Genomic DNA, 17,092 nt, shown 5'->3' with positions numbered 1-17,092 from the left:
TAAAATTTAGGAGCTAAAACTTTGAAATTTAACAATATCCAAGATTGTCTACATTCCCATGTCACAGTAACCTCTGTGCCTTTACTTCAAGCATTTGAAGCCAAGATCTAATACTGTTCTCTTACATTTTTTTACTATTATAAGTCTGCTATTCATCAGAACATTCCAAAATCTCAGATGTAATCTAAAAACACAAGTTGTAACAAAATTACTGTAAAATAAACACTGCTTGGATTATATGGAAGAAAAATATATTGAAATTACATTCAAGATTGGAGTTTTGATGGTAGCACAGTATGGTAGCACAGAATGCAGTATTGCAGGCTAACTCAGCTCACAGCTAGGAATTTGATCTTGACAGCTGAAGGTTTACTCAGCCTTCCATCCTACTGAAGTTGCTTTTTAAAAGGAGGACCTAGATTGTCATAGGCAATATGCTTATACCGCTCAAGAGAGTGATGTAAACACTATGGAGCGATATATAGGTCTAATGCTGCTATTAGTAAGGTTATAAACTGGTATACAGGCTAGCATTTATATAGAAACCTCTTTAAATTGAATCTAAAAATATTAGTTGAAGTCTGGAGCTTGCTGTGCACCAAATGAAATAATGCCTAGAATATTGAACTCACACTGAGAACTCATTTTCTACAATAAATGTCTTCAAGAGTTTCATATTAAAATTAACAAATTTATTTTTTTCCCTCTATGATTTCATATTTGTAGATACATTTACCAACTTTATATTTGTAGATATATTTAATAAGATTACTCAGAAATCAAGCTTTATGCTCTTGGACAGAAAAAAAACAATCTACAACCAACAGTGAATGCATAGTTAACATTTAAACTGCCTGAGTATTTTACATTCATCCAGGCTAAATATCTCTTCAATCAAACTACAGTAGCTTTCAGAGCAGTGTATATTTTAAAAACAGATATACCGTAAATTATGAACAAAATATACTAGCTATTCCAATCCAACCTCATAGGCATTTGTGATGTTCATGTCTTGCTTGAATGGCCATCTACCCTCCCTGAGCCATGGAGAAATAAGATTTATTCCCAACATAAATAAGCTCTCTCCTTAATGGTACAGTTATCCTCCTTTAACCATTATAATTACTGACCATACAATAATTAAGAGTATTGTTAGAAATGTTAATGGTGTGTTACTTTTTATAATCCCTTATAATTCATGGGTAGAACCGCCTATACTTATAGCATCAGTTTCTGCTTAAATGCATATTGATTTTTTTTTAAAACTTACAGGGGAAAACAATATTGTTTTAGCATATTTTCTTGATGCATTTTTAGGGAGTGAAGTTATTTAATTGTAAAGTGTTGCAATGAGTGTGAAATGATAAAGCTGTCATTTGCTTGGTAATGTGCCCAGAAGATGACCTTTCCCTGTGGAACAAAATGTTTTGTGTTCCATAATTGTTTGTTCGAATATTATGTTCATGTTGTTTTATTTTGGTAACATTTAAATTACAAATTCCTATGCTTTGAATCATATAAATTCACAAAATGAACTGCATCTAGAAAAGTAAATTATCATTTTAGGTGAATTTGTGAAGAGAGTTTAAACAGACTTGGCGACATATCTTGTTATTTTCATGACAAACCAAGAATTAAGCAGTAGAATGCATAGCATTTCAAACTTCATTGGTGGGCTTCTTCCAAGTCTTACCCCATAAAACATGCTTACCAAGACTGAATCCCCTGACAGATGCTGAACTGTCTACATGGGGGTTCTTAAATCTGAACTAAATATACCTTCCAATCTAGCTTTTTTTTTTTTTAGCATCACTGTTTCATTTTTACAGAACTTGAAAAATAAATAAAAGACAGTTTCAAACAAAATCCTCTATTTTTAATATGAGGATGCAATCTTCAGCCGGTATACAGGTGAAACTCAAAAAATTAGAATATCGTGCAAATGTTCGTTTATTTCAGTAATGTAACTTAAAAGGTGAAGTGTAATATATAAGAGATAGTCATCACATGCAAGGCAAGATAGTTCAAGCTGTGATTTGTCATAATTGTGATGATTATGGGGTACAGCTCATTAAAAACTCCAAATCCCCTATCTCAGAAAATTAGAATACTGTATTACATGTGATCAATAAAAAAGGATTGTACATAGAACAATATAAGAGTCTTCGGAGAGGGGCGGCATACAAATCCAAACAATAAATAAATAAATAAAAGACCTCTGAACAGTATAAGCATGCATATGTAATCAGTACTGTATTTCGTTTGGGTTCCTTTTGCAGCAATTATTGTCTCAATGCAGCGCGGCATGGACACTGTCAGCCTGTGGCACTGCTGAGGTGTTACAGAATACCAGGATGTTTCAATAGCATCCTTCAGCTCTTCTGCATTGTTGGCTCTCATCTTTCTCTTGTCAACGCCCCATAGATTCTCTATGGGATTCAGGTCAGGCGAGTTTGCTATCCAATTAAAGACAGTAGTCCCATGGTCATTGAAACAGGCTGTGGTGCTTTGGGGAGTGTGAGTTGATCCAGAAGGACTTGGTACATTAGCAGGTACCAAGTCCTGCTGGAAAATTTAAATCATCATCCCCCTAAAGCTCTTATGTGGATGGAAGCATGGAGTGCTCGAAAATTGCCTGGTAGATCAATGCATTGACCCTGAACTTAATGAAGCACAGTGGACCAACACCAGCAGATGACATGGCTCCCCAAATCACAGACTGTAAACTTTTCACTGGACCTCAAGCATCTTTCAATGAGTGCTTCTCCTTTCTTCCTCCATACTCTGGGTACATGATTTCCAAATGAGATGCAAAAGTTTCCAGTCTCTGTTGATTTGGGGAGCCATGTCATCTGCTGGTGTTGGTCCACTGTGTTTCATTAAGTCCAGGCTCAACACAGATATCTACCAGGAGATTTTGGAGCTCTCCATGCTTTCTTCTGCAGACGAGCTTTATAGGGATGCTGACTTCATCAGATGGGACAGATAGAAACACAGATTGACGGCAGAAAAAGATCTCATGGTCCATCTAGCCTGCCCTTATACTATTTCCTGTATTTTATCTTAGGGTGGATATATGTTTATCCAGGCATGTTTCAATTCAGTTATTGTGGATTTATCAACCACGTCTGCTGGAAGTTTGTTCCAAGCATCTACTACTCTCAGTAAAATAATATTTTCTCACATTGCTTCTGATCTTTCCCCCAACTAACCTCAGATTGTGCCCCCTTGTTCTTGTGTTCACTTTCCTATTAAAAACACTTCCCTCCTGAACCTTATTTAACCCTTTAACTTATTTAAATGTTTTCAATCATGTCCCCCCTTTCCCTTCTGTCCTCCAGACTATACAGATTGAGTTCATTAAGCCTTTCCTGGTACGTTTTATGCTTAAGACCTTCCACCATTTTTGTAGCCCGTCTTTGGACCCGTTCAACTATATCAATATCTTTTTGTAGGTGAGGTCTCCAGAACTGAACACAGTATTCCAAACGTGGTCTCACCAGTACTCTATTCAGCGGACCACAATCACCCTCTTCCTGCTTATACTTCTAGCTATGCAGCCAAGCATTCTACTTGCTTTCCCTACCGCCTGATCTCATTGTTCACCCATTTTGAGACTGTCAGAAATCACTACCCCTAAATCCTTCTCTTCTGAAGTTTTTGCTAACATACAACTGCCAATACAATACTCAGATTGAGGATTATCTTACCTCTTATCAGTGTGGTGCCCCCCTCAGGGCCCTGCACCTTGCTTTAATTCTTAACAAAACCCAGTTGTTGTTCAATAGTACAATTCAGACAATTATTTTCAACCTGGATCAATAGTCTGTTTATTTCCAAGTGCTGATAGAAATACATTTCAAGATCTAACAGTATTTATGCAGTTTAGTAACTCAATGGCTATCATTAATATTCACCTGGCTCACTGTTTTCCCAAATTAAGTTATAAATGTTGTGTGCAATAGATAGTAACAAAGATCTCACCAGTTTTGTTTTTGACCTCTTATCTCAAGAGCAGTGAGCAGCTATAATTATTTCATTTGGCCTCAGAATTTTGGTATATAATTACTCTTAAAAAAGACTGATCTCGTCATTTCAACTAACAACGACAACACTAATGAGCATTTGGGTTATTAAAATATGTAAATAGTTTTTGATAGTATGGAAAGGTTAAATTTCCTTGCTTATAAAGAAAAAATATGTTTATGTAATCACAGTCAGCTTTCGTTCTTTATCCTTAAAAGTGTTTGAAAAACACATACAGATTTAACTGTTAAAAGCCTTGACTCTAAATCCTTAGATTCAAGCAAACTGATAAGTCTGTTGCTGTGATACTCCAAGAAACTAGCAATAACTCTTAATGGTGTACCGTTTAGATAATTAAATTCTGACTGGTTTATAGATGGAAATTTTTAGCAAATCTAAAGTCCTTGTAGTTTGTTTGTTTGGTTTTTCTTTTAATAATCAATGCAAGTTGCTTAAATGAGAAAGAGCTCAATTTGGTCTAGAGCTTTCATGCTGGGGAGAGTTTATACTACACAATTCTGTTCAGAATCAAATTTCACCTCTCAAGCTATATTTTAATCTTGGGAGGAAAATGATACTGATACAGGTTGCTGGTGAATATTCCCTACATATACATATGTATATATCTGTAAGGACAGCTAATGGAACAAGGGATTCTTTTAATAAATATAGCTCAATTTAGGCATTGTTCAACTGATTTTAGGAATAGCTAGCTACTATAATACTAAAGTATATATATTTTTCAGCAAAATAAGAGAATTATCATTTAGATTCATAAGTAACTGACAATAACGTCTTCATGCAAAAACTCAAGCTCAAAAAGCAGATAAATTTATTTCATATATTTAGGAAACAGTACAGACGATACATTTCTTCCTCTTGCAGAGGAAAAAAATGGTTACCTTTTTAGAAGTGATCAGTGTAATGCCTATGACATTTCTATTATCCCATCAAGCTACTGCTCATTACTTTAGTTATTGTATATGATTATTTCCTAAATGAGAAACTAGCATGCTGCAAAGCACACTTTATAGTATTTATACAATAATGACCCTGACTCTTACAGAAGCCCCACAATTGCTTTTAGAAAATAAAACTATCAATAGTTTCAGTTTATTGCTTTGTTGAAATTGTGCCAACCTGACTGCCAATGGGAGGTTGGGAAATGTAAAATATATCAAAAAACAAAAAGAAATCAGGAAATAACATCTAGTAAACTGTTGTTTTGTAACTGCCCTTTTCATTGCTTATGGGGAAAAAAAGAATCCCCAGCAGCCACTTTAAGACATCATAACTTAACTATCAAACTTCCAAATAAGTCTGGAGACCAAAAATATTGTCTATTTCTGCCCTAAAAAAGGTCGCAAAGCATTTTGAATAAACATAGCTTTTAAAGATGTAAAAGTTGAACATAGAAGCAAGGGTATCACCAAAGAACAGAAATAAAAAAATATTGCATAAAACCCATGACACAGGTCTGAAAACTAAGATTATAGTGAAGTGCTAAAACAAAGCTGATGAAAGACAGAAAAGTCTAGACCTGGTTGGAACTGGCTTCAGAAATGAAAATAGATAAAGACATTGACTCACACACAACTAATTTTGGTAATGAGAGAAATGAGAGAGAAAAATGAAGCAATTACAAGGAACTCATGGGCTATAATTTAGTTTTAAAATGGAAGGGAAAGGTAGTTCAATTACTACATATAGCATAAGTCTTAAACAGCAATTTCCCATGAGCTCTAGGTTCCCTGTTTAACTAAAGTTATGTTCATGCAACACTACATCAAACTATGATCTACAAGCTGCAATATATGGGTAGTTCTGAAATTATGACAATAGAGCTTAACATTTATGTTGTTAAGTGAGACAGTTGTTAAGTGAGTTTTACAACCTTTCTTGCCATATTGGATAAGTGAATCAACAGCAGTTATTAAGTTAGCAACATGGTTGTTAACGTGAACCTGGCTTCCCCATTGACTTTGCTTTTTAGGTTGCAAAAACTGTAGTAGATCCTTGGAACAAACTTCCAGCAGACGTGGTTAGTAAATCCACAATAACTGAATTTAAACATGTCTGGGGTGGATATATCCATCCTAATATAAAATACAGGAAATAGTATAAGGATAGACTAGATGGACCATGAGGTCTTTTTCTGCCATCAATCTTCTATGTTTCTATGTAATAAGGGGACACAATCTGAAGTTAGTTGGGGGAAAGATCAAAGGCAACATGAGAAAGTATTATTTTACTGAAAGAGTAGTAGATCCTTGGAACAAACTTCCAGCAGACGTGGTTGGTAAATCCACAGTAACCGAATTTAAACATGCCTGGGATAAACATATATCCATTGTAAGATAAAATACAGGAAATAGTAAAAGGGCAGACTAGATGGACCATGGGGTCTTTTTCTGCCGTCAGTCTTCTATGTTTCTATGTTTCTATGTTTCTAACTGATCACATAACTTAGTCATGGAACTAGGTGACCTGGGGATGGTCCTGATGACACTGAGTGACCTGGGGATGGCCACTATCTTTTTCCACCCAAGTGATCTTAGTGATTTTGTAGAGGAATAAATGTTATAAGGTTGGCTTTTCGATCAAAGGCACATAGATATTAAAATCAATTTTATTTATTTATTATTAGAGTTGGAAAGGACCTTGCAGGTCATCTAGTCCAACCCCCTGCTCGTACAGGAGATCCTACACCATCCCAGACAGATGGCAGTCCAATCTCCTTTTGAAAGTGTCAAGTGTTGGGGCATTTACAACCTTCCGCTGGCAAGCCCACTATCACCATCAAAAAGTTTTGAATCTCTCCTTGGTCAGCTTTCATCCATTGCTCCTATCTGGACCTGGAAAATACCGTGACACCTCCTCTCTGTGACACCTCCTCAAATATCTAAACACTGCTATCATGTCCCCCCTGGACCTCCTCTTCACTAGACCAGTGTTTCCCAACCTTGGCAACTTGGAGATATTTGGACTTCAATTCCCAGAATGCCCCAGCCAGCGAATGCTGGCTGGGGAATTCTGGGAGTTGAAGTCCAAATATCTTCAAGTTGCCAAGGTTGGGAAACACTGCGCTAACTATCCATGGCCAGTTCCTACAACCTTTCCTGGTTTCCAGACCCTTAATCATTCTGTTTGCTCTCTTCTGCACTTTCTCTAAAGTTTCAATGTCTTTTTTATAGTGTAAATGAATGAGAGTGCAAACAAAATAAGATGCGGTGTGCTTTCATTCTGCTTTAATGGAACCCTTTTTCCATTTATCTGATAACTTTGACTTGAATTAGAATTTACTATTTACTAATCATGAATTAGAATACTAGAAGAGCCCTCTACTCCTCCACTCGTAACAGAATACCCTATGCAACTAGACTTACAATCCTAGGTTTAGAACTATGTACAGTAATCTTAAACACGACCTAAGCATAGTCCTTAAAATTATCTGCTACAACGTTCTTCCTGTGAATGACTACTTCAGCTTCAACCACAACAACACATGAGCACACAACAGATACAAATTTAAAGTAAACCACTCTAAACTCGACTTCAGGAAATACGGCTTTAGTAACTGAGTAGTTGATGCATTGAACTCACTACCAGACTCCGTAGTACAATCACCTAACCCCCAAAACTTTACCCTTAGACTATTTACTTTTGACCTCTCCTGATTCCTAAGAGGTCAGTAAGGGGCATGCATAAGTGCACCAGCATGCCTTCCATCCCCTAAGGTTTCTCTTTTACTAGTATCATGTATATGAATATTATTATATCTTTGTATACCACCAATATTTATTTGACAGAACAAACAAACAAACAAACAAATAAAGGTGCACAAGGAGGAGGAGGAGGAGAAGAAGAAGAAGAAGAAGAAGAAGAAGAAGAAGAAGAAGAAGAAGAAGAAGAAGAAGAAGAAGAAATTGGGATAGCCACAGCTCCTTTTACTACTGACTTATTTTATTCAAAGGCTAAAGATTTTATGACATTTTCGAGGGGTAGGATAGGAGAACTGGATGCCTTTGAATAACATTTGTTGCAGAGAAAAAGTACTATCCAATTAGTTTTGGTGTTTTGCTAATATAAATGAACACTACTCTCTCCCTACTGTGTCTATAAGAATAGAGAATCTGCCCTGGGAAGCTGAAGTGAAGTGTTTGTGCACTGCTCATAAAAATAAAGGGAACACTCAAATAACACATCCTAGATCTGAATGAATGAAATATTCTCATTTAACACTTTGTTCTGTACAAAGTTGAATGTGCACAACAGCATGTGAAATTGATTGTCTATCAGTGTTGCTTCCTAAGTGGACAGTTTGATTTCACAGAAGTTTGATTTCACAGAAGTTTGATTTACTTGGAGTTATATTTTGTTGTTTAAGTGTCCCCTTTATTTTTTTGAGCAGTGTATATGAGGAGCCAATTTGGTGTCTTAACATCCGAAGATGCTACACTGTACTGTAATCTATCAGAATGATATTGTATAATGATAATGTTTCATGTTTGCCTTCAAGGAGGACAGGAACTACACTTTATTAGATAAGAGGGGAGGAGTGAATTACTGAAGTTTGTCGAGAACTCAAAAAAAAAAAACGACAGTGAAAATCTTAGATTGAGCCCACTCCTGAACCATCCATGATGTTGATTTTTATTATTCATTTATAAAATGTATAGGCCACCCATCTTACCTTGAGGTAGCTTTGAGATGAACTCTTTTTATCCTTTATTTGTTGAAAATTTTAATGCTACAAATGATTTTATATTTAAGTTTCTATAGCATTGCAAGCTACTCAGAATCACTCTGAATAGTAAGATGGGCAGCATCATTAATTAATTAAATGATGGAGCTATTCATCTCCTATTTTGGTTCAGTTTCCATCAGCATCAAGCACTGTGATCCACCAGGAAACTATAAAGAGCAAGTCGAAAGTGCAGGACTTGACAACAATAGTAGAACCGATGCAGAATATCTCTTCATTATGTATTAGTTTAAATCTCTAAGTTTCTAAGGGTTTAGCAAAGGAGCTTTCTAATGACCAAACCCTTAGGCATTAGTTTTTAAATCCTGGAGATCTGATTAAGTCTTACATGGCTGATGAAAGCAAATGTTATCCGTACTTTCCAAAAGAGGAAGAAGGAATTGTCCATCTGACATTAATTTCTGGGAAGGTTCTAGAGAAGGACATAAATAGATCAGTCTGAAAGTATTTGAAAACAATGTGAAATCAGCATGGGTTGGTCACGAACAAATCTTTTCAGATTAATATTGTAAGTTTCTGCATAAGTTTCTTAGCAGAATTGGGGGATGCTGTAATTATAGTACATATGTATATATCTATGTATATGTATCTGGAGTTCTATCCAACAGTTGACACAGCATTCACTGATAGGCTCATTAGCAAGCTACGGTAGTTAAGAAGTGGCTGGATAACATGACAATTAGGTGGAAACATCACTAGTTCAAAATTTACACTAAGGGAATGCTCAGTAATTTTTCCTTGCCAAATTGGAGAGAGGTATCAAATAGTACATCAACTAATTATTTCTGGGTCCTCTGCTCTTCAGTATTTTCATTCATTAGTCCGATGAAGAGCTGGAGGAGTTAGCTAATACTGTTGCAGTCAGAAATAAAGCTCAATAAAGGGATTACAAATAGCAGAATTATATTTAACTGTGTAAAGTTCTTAATTTAGGAAACAAAAATAAAATGCACAGATATAAGTGCAGGGAAATCAACTGAAAACTGTATGATAAAGTGAATGATGATTGCAAAAAAGGCAAATGTAGTTTCAACCTAATCATAATTTTCAAATCATGAAAAGCTATCATTTCACTCTGTTATGCTCTGGTGAAACATCTCCTAAAGTATTGTGTTTAGTTGTTAGTTTCACACATTAAGCTTTCAGAGAAATTGGAACAGGTACAGAGGACAACAAAAATAATCAGAGCATTGGAAACATCCCTATTCTTTCTGCCCCAACTTAGGAAGATCAAACTGCCCAAGGAGCTGCTGATATGGTTCTACAGAGGAATAATTGAGTCTGTCATCTGCACCTCTATCACTGTCTTGTTTGGTTCTGCAACCCAATAAAACTGACATAGACTTCAGAGGATAATCAGAACTGCAGAAACAACAATTGCTACCAACCTGCCTTCCATTGAGGACCTGTATATTGCACGAGTCAAAAAGAGGGCTGCGAAAATATTTACTGACCCCTCGTATCCTGGATATAAACTAGCCTCAAAACATCGCTACAGAGCACACTAAGACAACTAGACACAAGAACAGTGTCAAACTATTTACTAAATCTGCACTATTACTATTCCCTTCTCCTCCCACTTATGACTGTATGACTGTAACTTGTTACTTGTATCCTTAAGATTTTTTAAAATATTGATTATTTGCTTATTTGACCCCTATGACAATTATTATTATTATTATTATTATTATTATTATTATTATTTATTAGATTTGTATGCCGCCCCTCTCTGTAGACTCGGGGCGGCTCACAACAGCAATAAAACAATTCATGACAAATCTAATAATTTAAAAACATTTTTAAAAACGCCGTTATTAAGCAGACATAAACACAGACATACCATACATAAATTGTATAGGCCCGGGGGAGATATCTCAATTCCCCCATGCCTGGTGGCAAAGGTAGGTTTTAAGGAGTTTATGAAAGGCAAGGAGGGTGGGGGCAGTTCTAATCTCCGGGGGGAGCTGGTTCCAGAGGGGCGGGGCCGCCACAGAGAACGCTCTTCCCCTGGGACCCGCCAAACAACATTGTTTAGTCGATGGGACCCGGAGAAGGCCAACTCTGTGAGACCTAATCGGTCGCTGGGATTATGTGTTGTACCTCATGATTCTTGACATATGTATCTTTTCTTTTATGTATACTGAGATCAAATTCCTTGTGTGCCCAATCACACTTGGCCAATAAAGAATTCTTTTCTATTCTATTCTATTCTATGAAGAAACATTGAAGTGTGCTTAGTTGTGAGGAAAGACAGCTCGGCTGGAGATGATATTATTTTTTTAGTACCTAATTGGATGTTACACAGGTAAAGACAATATCAGGAGATATTGTCTCTCATGCCACAATGTAGCACATCATGGAATAATGAACAATTGTGTCAGCCATTAACATTCATAGTTTTAATTCTAGCAACTTCTGTGGACCTCACTCCATATTTAAGAGATCCATAAAGGGGCATGCATAGGTGAATTGGTATGCCTATCGTCCCTGTCACATTTTGATTTTCTTATTTATTCAAATGTGTACTTTCTGTTTGATGAATGAAGAAAAATGTAAATTACAGTAGGAAACTTGTGATTAGAAGTTAGGGTGTAGAAAACCAATCAAAGTGGAACTAATTACCCAGGGTGGCGGTGGACTCCCCTTTCCTGGAAGTGTTTTTTTTTTAAATAAAGTTTTTATTTACAAGAATATATACAGTAAATACATTTAGGTACAAACAACAATGTAAGCATGTAGAGATACAGAAGGAAACTAAATAAATGGAAGAAACAAAGATTGTGTATCAAATTATAACCTAGGCAATATGCATTTGACTGTAGACAGAAGACAAAACAAAATAGAACTAAACAGACAAAAATAAACAAACAAACAAACAAACAAAAAAGACAAGCAACAACAAAAAAGAGAAAATAAAGGGGGGAAAGGAGGGGAAAGGCAGGCGGGTATACGGTAGATCTGTATTGAAAATATGAACTAAAAATATTCTCAATAGCTCATTATAATATAGCTAATATTCTGAATTATAATTAAGCAAAATAAAGTGTTGCATATAGCAAAGCCAAGAGATTTTTAGTAGATCATTTTAGTTTTTAACCTACCGTATATCTTTATCTCATTCATCCATTGAAAAAGAAGAATTTTTGGTACCAGATATGTATCTATATGCATAGAATTCTTAACATTTATTGGGCACATTGTTCTTTTTTTCTAGCCAGCGGTAAAAGGGATCCCAGCAGTTATTCCTGGAAGTGTTGAAGCAAAAAGTGGATAGCTATTGGTGTGGAATATTTTGATTCGGGTTTTTGTACTGAGTAGGAAGTTGAACTCTCGGCCCACAGGGGCTCACTCCCACAACCTCCAACTCTATGATTCTGTGCCAAGGACTTTAAATGTAATATAATTTCTTCAGAACATGTATTGGGGACATTGATAGGTATTACAAAATATTTCCTGATAAAAGTTTTTTATTTCTCCAAATCTCTTGAACAGGACCCCACCAGTGGATAATAGCTCCTTATCCTTTGCAGTGCTCCAACATTTGCTAGAAGGTAAAGTGGAGGACTATATTAACAGAATAGTAGAATTGGAAGGGACCTTAGAGATCTTCTAGTCCAACCCCCTGCTCAAGCAGCAGACTCTATACCATTCCAGACAAATGGTTATCTAATCTCTTCTTTAAAACCTTCAATGTTGGAGCATCCACAAATTCTGAAGGCATCCCATTCCACTGATTACAGTAATTGTTCTAACTATCAGGAAATGTGTCCTTAGTTCTAGGTTGTTTTCTCCTTTATTAGCTTCCATCCATTGCTCTATGTCCTGCCTTTGGAAAATAGGTTGATCCTCTCTTCTTTGTGGAAGCCTCTCAAATATTGGAACACTGATATCATGTCAGCCCTAGTCCTTCTTTCCTGCAACCATTCTTCTGTAGCCCCCAATCATCTTTGCTGTTCTTCTCTGCATTCTTTTTAGAGTTTCAACATCTTTTTTTATATTGTGGCAATGCAAAACTAAAAGTGTCTTAGACCTTTTTCCTTGATTGATATATTGATACAGAACAGCTGTGATTGAGCAAACAGCATGTCCTTTGGTGCTTGTGGCAGCAAAGCCATACCCCAATTCCTCCTGATTTATCTCTTGTAAATAGACTAGATTAATATGTATTCTAAGGACAAAATTGTTGGAGGTTTTTTAGCTTAATACGTTGTGCAAATCTTTCCACTTGTGGTTTGTAAATGTACGAGGACTTAACATGACTTATAAAACCCAGGAACTGTTGCAGCTTTTATCTCTCTAACGTTTTCTTCCTTGTTCCTTTTGTTAAGGCCAAAAGGTTTGATCCAAATGCAGGCAATATTCTGGATATGCTGGTTGAAATCAAATGAGTCATGACTAATTAATTCCTCTTAGTTACAGTGTGTTTATTTTTAGCATTACCAAATCTGAATCTATATCTTTTTGGTTTTTAAAGAGCAGGAGATGCTTCCTGGACATCAGCCACTAAGTGGAGAGAAGTAACTGCCTCAGTCAATAAATACTGTCAGCAAAAGCAGCCCCTGGAGAGGTTTGCCTTGAGACTGCTTTCCAGTCTGTGAAACATGCCACATGGTTTGTCTTGCATCCCCTAAACTAACCTGCTATTTTTAGGTGCAGTCAAGACTACTGCCCTGCCTTTAGCATTAGAAGCAAAATAAATCTGTTAGTCCATTTTGCTTATGTAAGTGGACCTAGATAATAATAATAATAATAATAATAATAATAATAATAATAATAATAATATTTATTAGACTTGTATGCTGCCCCTCTCTGGAGACTCGGGGAGGCTCACAGTAACAATAACATAATAAAAATACAAATCTAATAATTAAAACTATGGCTAAAAACCCATTATCTTAAAAAATAAGCAATAATGCACAATCAACACTCAATATTACAATCATACCCAAACATAACTTTTAATGGTCAGAAGGGGAGGGGCCACATGCTAGTTGCCCCACGCCTGGCGACATAGATAGGTCTTAAGGCTCTTGCGAAAGGCAGGGAGGGTGGGGGCGGTCCAAATCTCTGGAGGGAGCTGGTTCCAGAGGGTCGGGGCCGCCACAGAGAAAGCTCTTCCCCTAGGCCCTGCCAGATGACATTGTCTGGTTGACGGGACCTGGAGAAGACCGCCTCTGTGGGACCTTATCAGCCGATGGGATTTATGTGGCAGAAGGCGGTCTGATGCCATGTAGGGCTTTATAGGTCATCACCAACACTTTGAATTGTGTCCGGAAACTGATCGGCAACCAATGCAGGCCATGGAGTGTTGATGAAACATGGATATATCTGGGAAGACCTATGATTGCTCATGCGGCCGTATTCTGAAGTTTCTGAACACTCTTCAGAGGTAGCCCCATGTAGAGAGTGTTGCAGTAGTCCAACCTCGAGGTGACAAGGGCGTGAGTGACTGTGAGCAGAGACTCCCTGTCCAAATAGGCCGCAATTGGTGCACTGCAATCTTACCTATTATTTCAAGTTGCAGTATTGTATTTGATTAGAATGCAGTTCTTCTCTCCATTTACATATTTTTAAACTTCCGTCATGTTTCGTTAAATTACATTTTAATTTAATTTTATTTTGTTAACCAGCACTCTCTCCAGGATACTTTAGGTCAGTGAGGGTGAACCTATTTTTTTTAATCGGGTGCCAAAAGGGTGCATGCGCGTGTGCGTGCCCACACCCATAATTTATTTATTTATTTATTTTATTTATTGGATTTGTATGCCGCCCCTCTCCGTAGACTCGGGGCGGCTAACAACAGTAATAAAAAACATCATGTAAATCCAATACTAAAAACAACTAAAAAGCCCTTATTATAAAACTAAACATCCATACAAACAAACATACCATGCATAAATTATAAAGGCCTAGGGGGAAAGAATGTCTCAATTCCCCCATGCCTGACGACAGAGGTGGGTTTTAAGGAGCTTACGAAAGGCAAGGATGGTGGGGGCAATTCTAATCTCCAGGGGGAGTTGATTCCAGAGGGTCGGGGCCGCCACAGAGAAGGCTTTTCCCCTGGGCCCTGCCAAGTGACATTGTTTTGTTGACGGGACCCGGAGAAGGCCCACTTTGTGGGACCTAACCGGTCGCTGGGATTCGTGTGGCAGAAGGCGGTCTCGTATATACCCTGGTCCGGTGCCATGAAGGGCTTTATAGGTAATGACCAACACTTTGAATTGTGACCGGAAACTTATCGGCAACCAATGCAGACTGCGAAGTGTTGGTGTTACATGGGCATTTTTGGGAAAGCCCATGACTGCTCTCGCAGCTGCATTCTGCACGATCTGAAGTTTCCGAACACTTTTCAAAGGTAGCCCCATGTAGAGAGCGTTACAGTAGTCGAGCCTCGAGGTGATGAGGGCATGAGTGACTGTCAGCAGTGAGTCCCGGTCCAGATAGGGTCGCAACTGGTGCACCAGGCAAACCTGGGCAAACGCCCCCCTTGCCACAGCTGAAAGATGGTTCTCTAATGTGAGCTGTGGATCGAGGAGGACGCCCAAGTTGCGGACCTTCTCCGAGGGGGGTCAATATTTCCCCCCCGCACATGCAGTGCCCTCCCCCCGCACATGCACACAAACTCTATATTGCCCCTTATGCATGGGCACAAACCCCACCTCCATGCTGCCCCACCCCACGCATGTGCACAGGCCTCACTGAAGCCTCTGGATTCCTGAAGCCTGCGGACAGTGAAAAATGGCCCAACGGGCCAACCGGAAGTTTAGAACCGAACTTCCGGTTGGCCTGTTGGACCATTTCTCACTGTCCCCAGAGTTCAGGGAAGCCTCCTAAAGCCCGGGGACCGTGAAAAACAACCCAAAGGGTCAACCCGAAGTTTGTTTCTAAATTTCAGATTGGCCCGTTGGGCTATTTTTCTCCATCCCAAGGGATCAGGAGGCTCTCCTGAAGCCTGGGGAGAGTGAAAACAGCTGAAAAAAGGGCCGAAAATCAGCCTGCTGGAACTGACATAGGGCAACACCTCGCATGCCCTCAGAAAAGGCTCTGCATACCACCTGTGGCACGTGTGCCATAGGTTTGCCATCACTGCTTTACCTGAATGCTCCCTTCCCAATTGCTTTTTCTTGATAGTCCTTGATTTAACAACCATTCAAGGACTATCAACCATGATAGTGCTTGATTTAACAACCATTCATTTAAGCAACCATACAAAATTGCAATGGCACTGAACCAGTCCCTGCATTGACTATGACTATCACAGCATCACCACAGTCATGTGATCAAAATTCAGGCAACCAATAAATATATACACTGCTTAAAAAAAAATAAAGGGGACACTTAAACAACGCAATATAACTCCACGTAAATCAGATTTCTGTGATATCAAACTGTCAACACTGATTGACAATCAATTTCACATGCTGTTGTACACATTCAACTTTGTACAGAAGTAGTCAATGAGAATATTTCATTCATTCTGATCTAGGATGTGTTATTTGAGTGTTTCCTTTATTTTTTTGAGCAGTATACAATAGCTGCAGCATCCCAGGGTTACGTGAACCACATTTGTAACTTTGCCAACTGGTTTCTGAAAGACAAAACCAAGTGGGGAAGCCAGATTCACTTAACAGCTGCAATTCTTTGCTTGACAATGGTAAAAAGATCATAAAATCGTGACTCAGTTAACAGTAACATGTATATTAAGATAATAACATTAAGGAACCTCAATTCATTGCGCCCCAGGTAAAGGATTTTTTTTTCAAGGCTAGTATGCTGAAATACAAATGGGGAATGGATTTTAACATACATTTGTTCCTTATTAATTTGTATTGATATTCATTGCATGCAATTGGTTAGTAAGTGCAGGTGAAACTCAAAAAGTTAAATATTGTGTAAAGAATGCTTCACACTGGACATCAAGCATCTTGCAGTGTGTGCCTCTCCAGTCTTCCTCCATATTCTGGGTTCTTGGTTTCCAAATAAGATGCAAACGTTTCCACAATCTGTGTTGATTTGGGGAGCCATATCATCTGCTGGTGTTTGTCCACTGTGCTTCATTAGGTCCAGGATCAACACAGCCATCTACCAGGAGATTTTGGAGCATTTCATGCTTCCTTCCGCAGACGAGCTTTATAGGGATGCTGACTTCATCTTCCAGCAGGACTTGGCACTTGCCCACACTGCCAAAAGCATCAAAACCTGGTTCAATGACCGTGGGATTACTGTGCTTGACTGGCCAACAAACCTGTCTGACTTGAACTCCATAGAGAATCTATGGGGCATGAGACTGAACAATGCAGA

This window comes from Erythrolamprus reginae, chromosome 3 (genome assembly GCF_031021105.1).
Source record: "Erythrolamprus reginae isolate rEryReg1 chromosome 3, rEryReg1.hap1, whole genome shotgun sequence".
Lineage (NCBI taxonomy): Eukaryota > Metazoa > Chordata > Lepidosauria > Squamata > Dipsadidae > Erythrolamprus > Erythrolamprus reginae.
The sequence above is the reverse complement of the archived record's forward strand: the minus strand, read 5'-3'. Positions refer to the sequence as shown.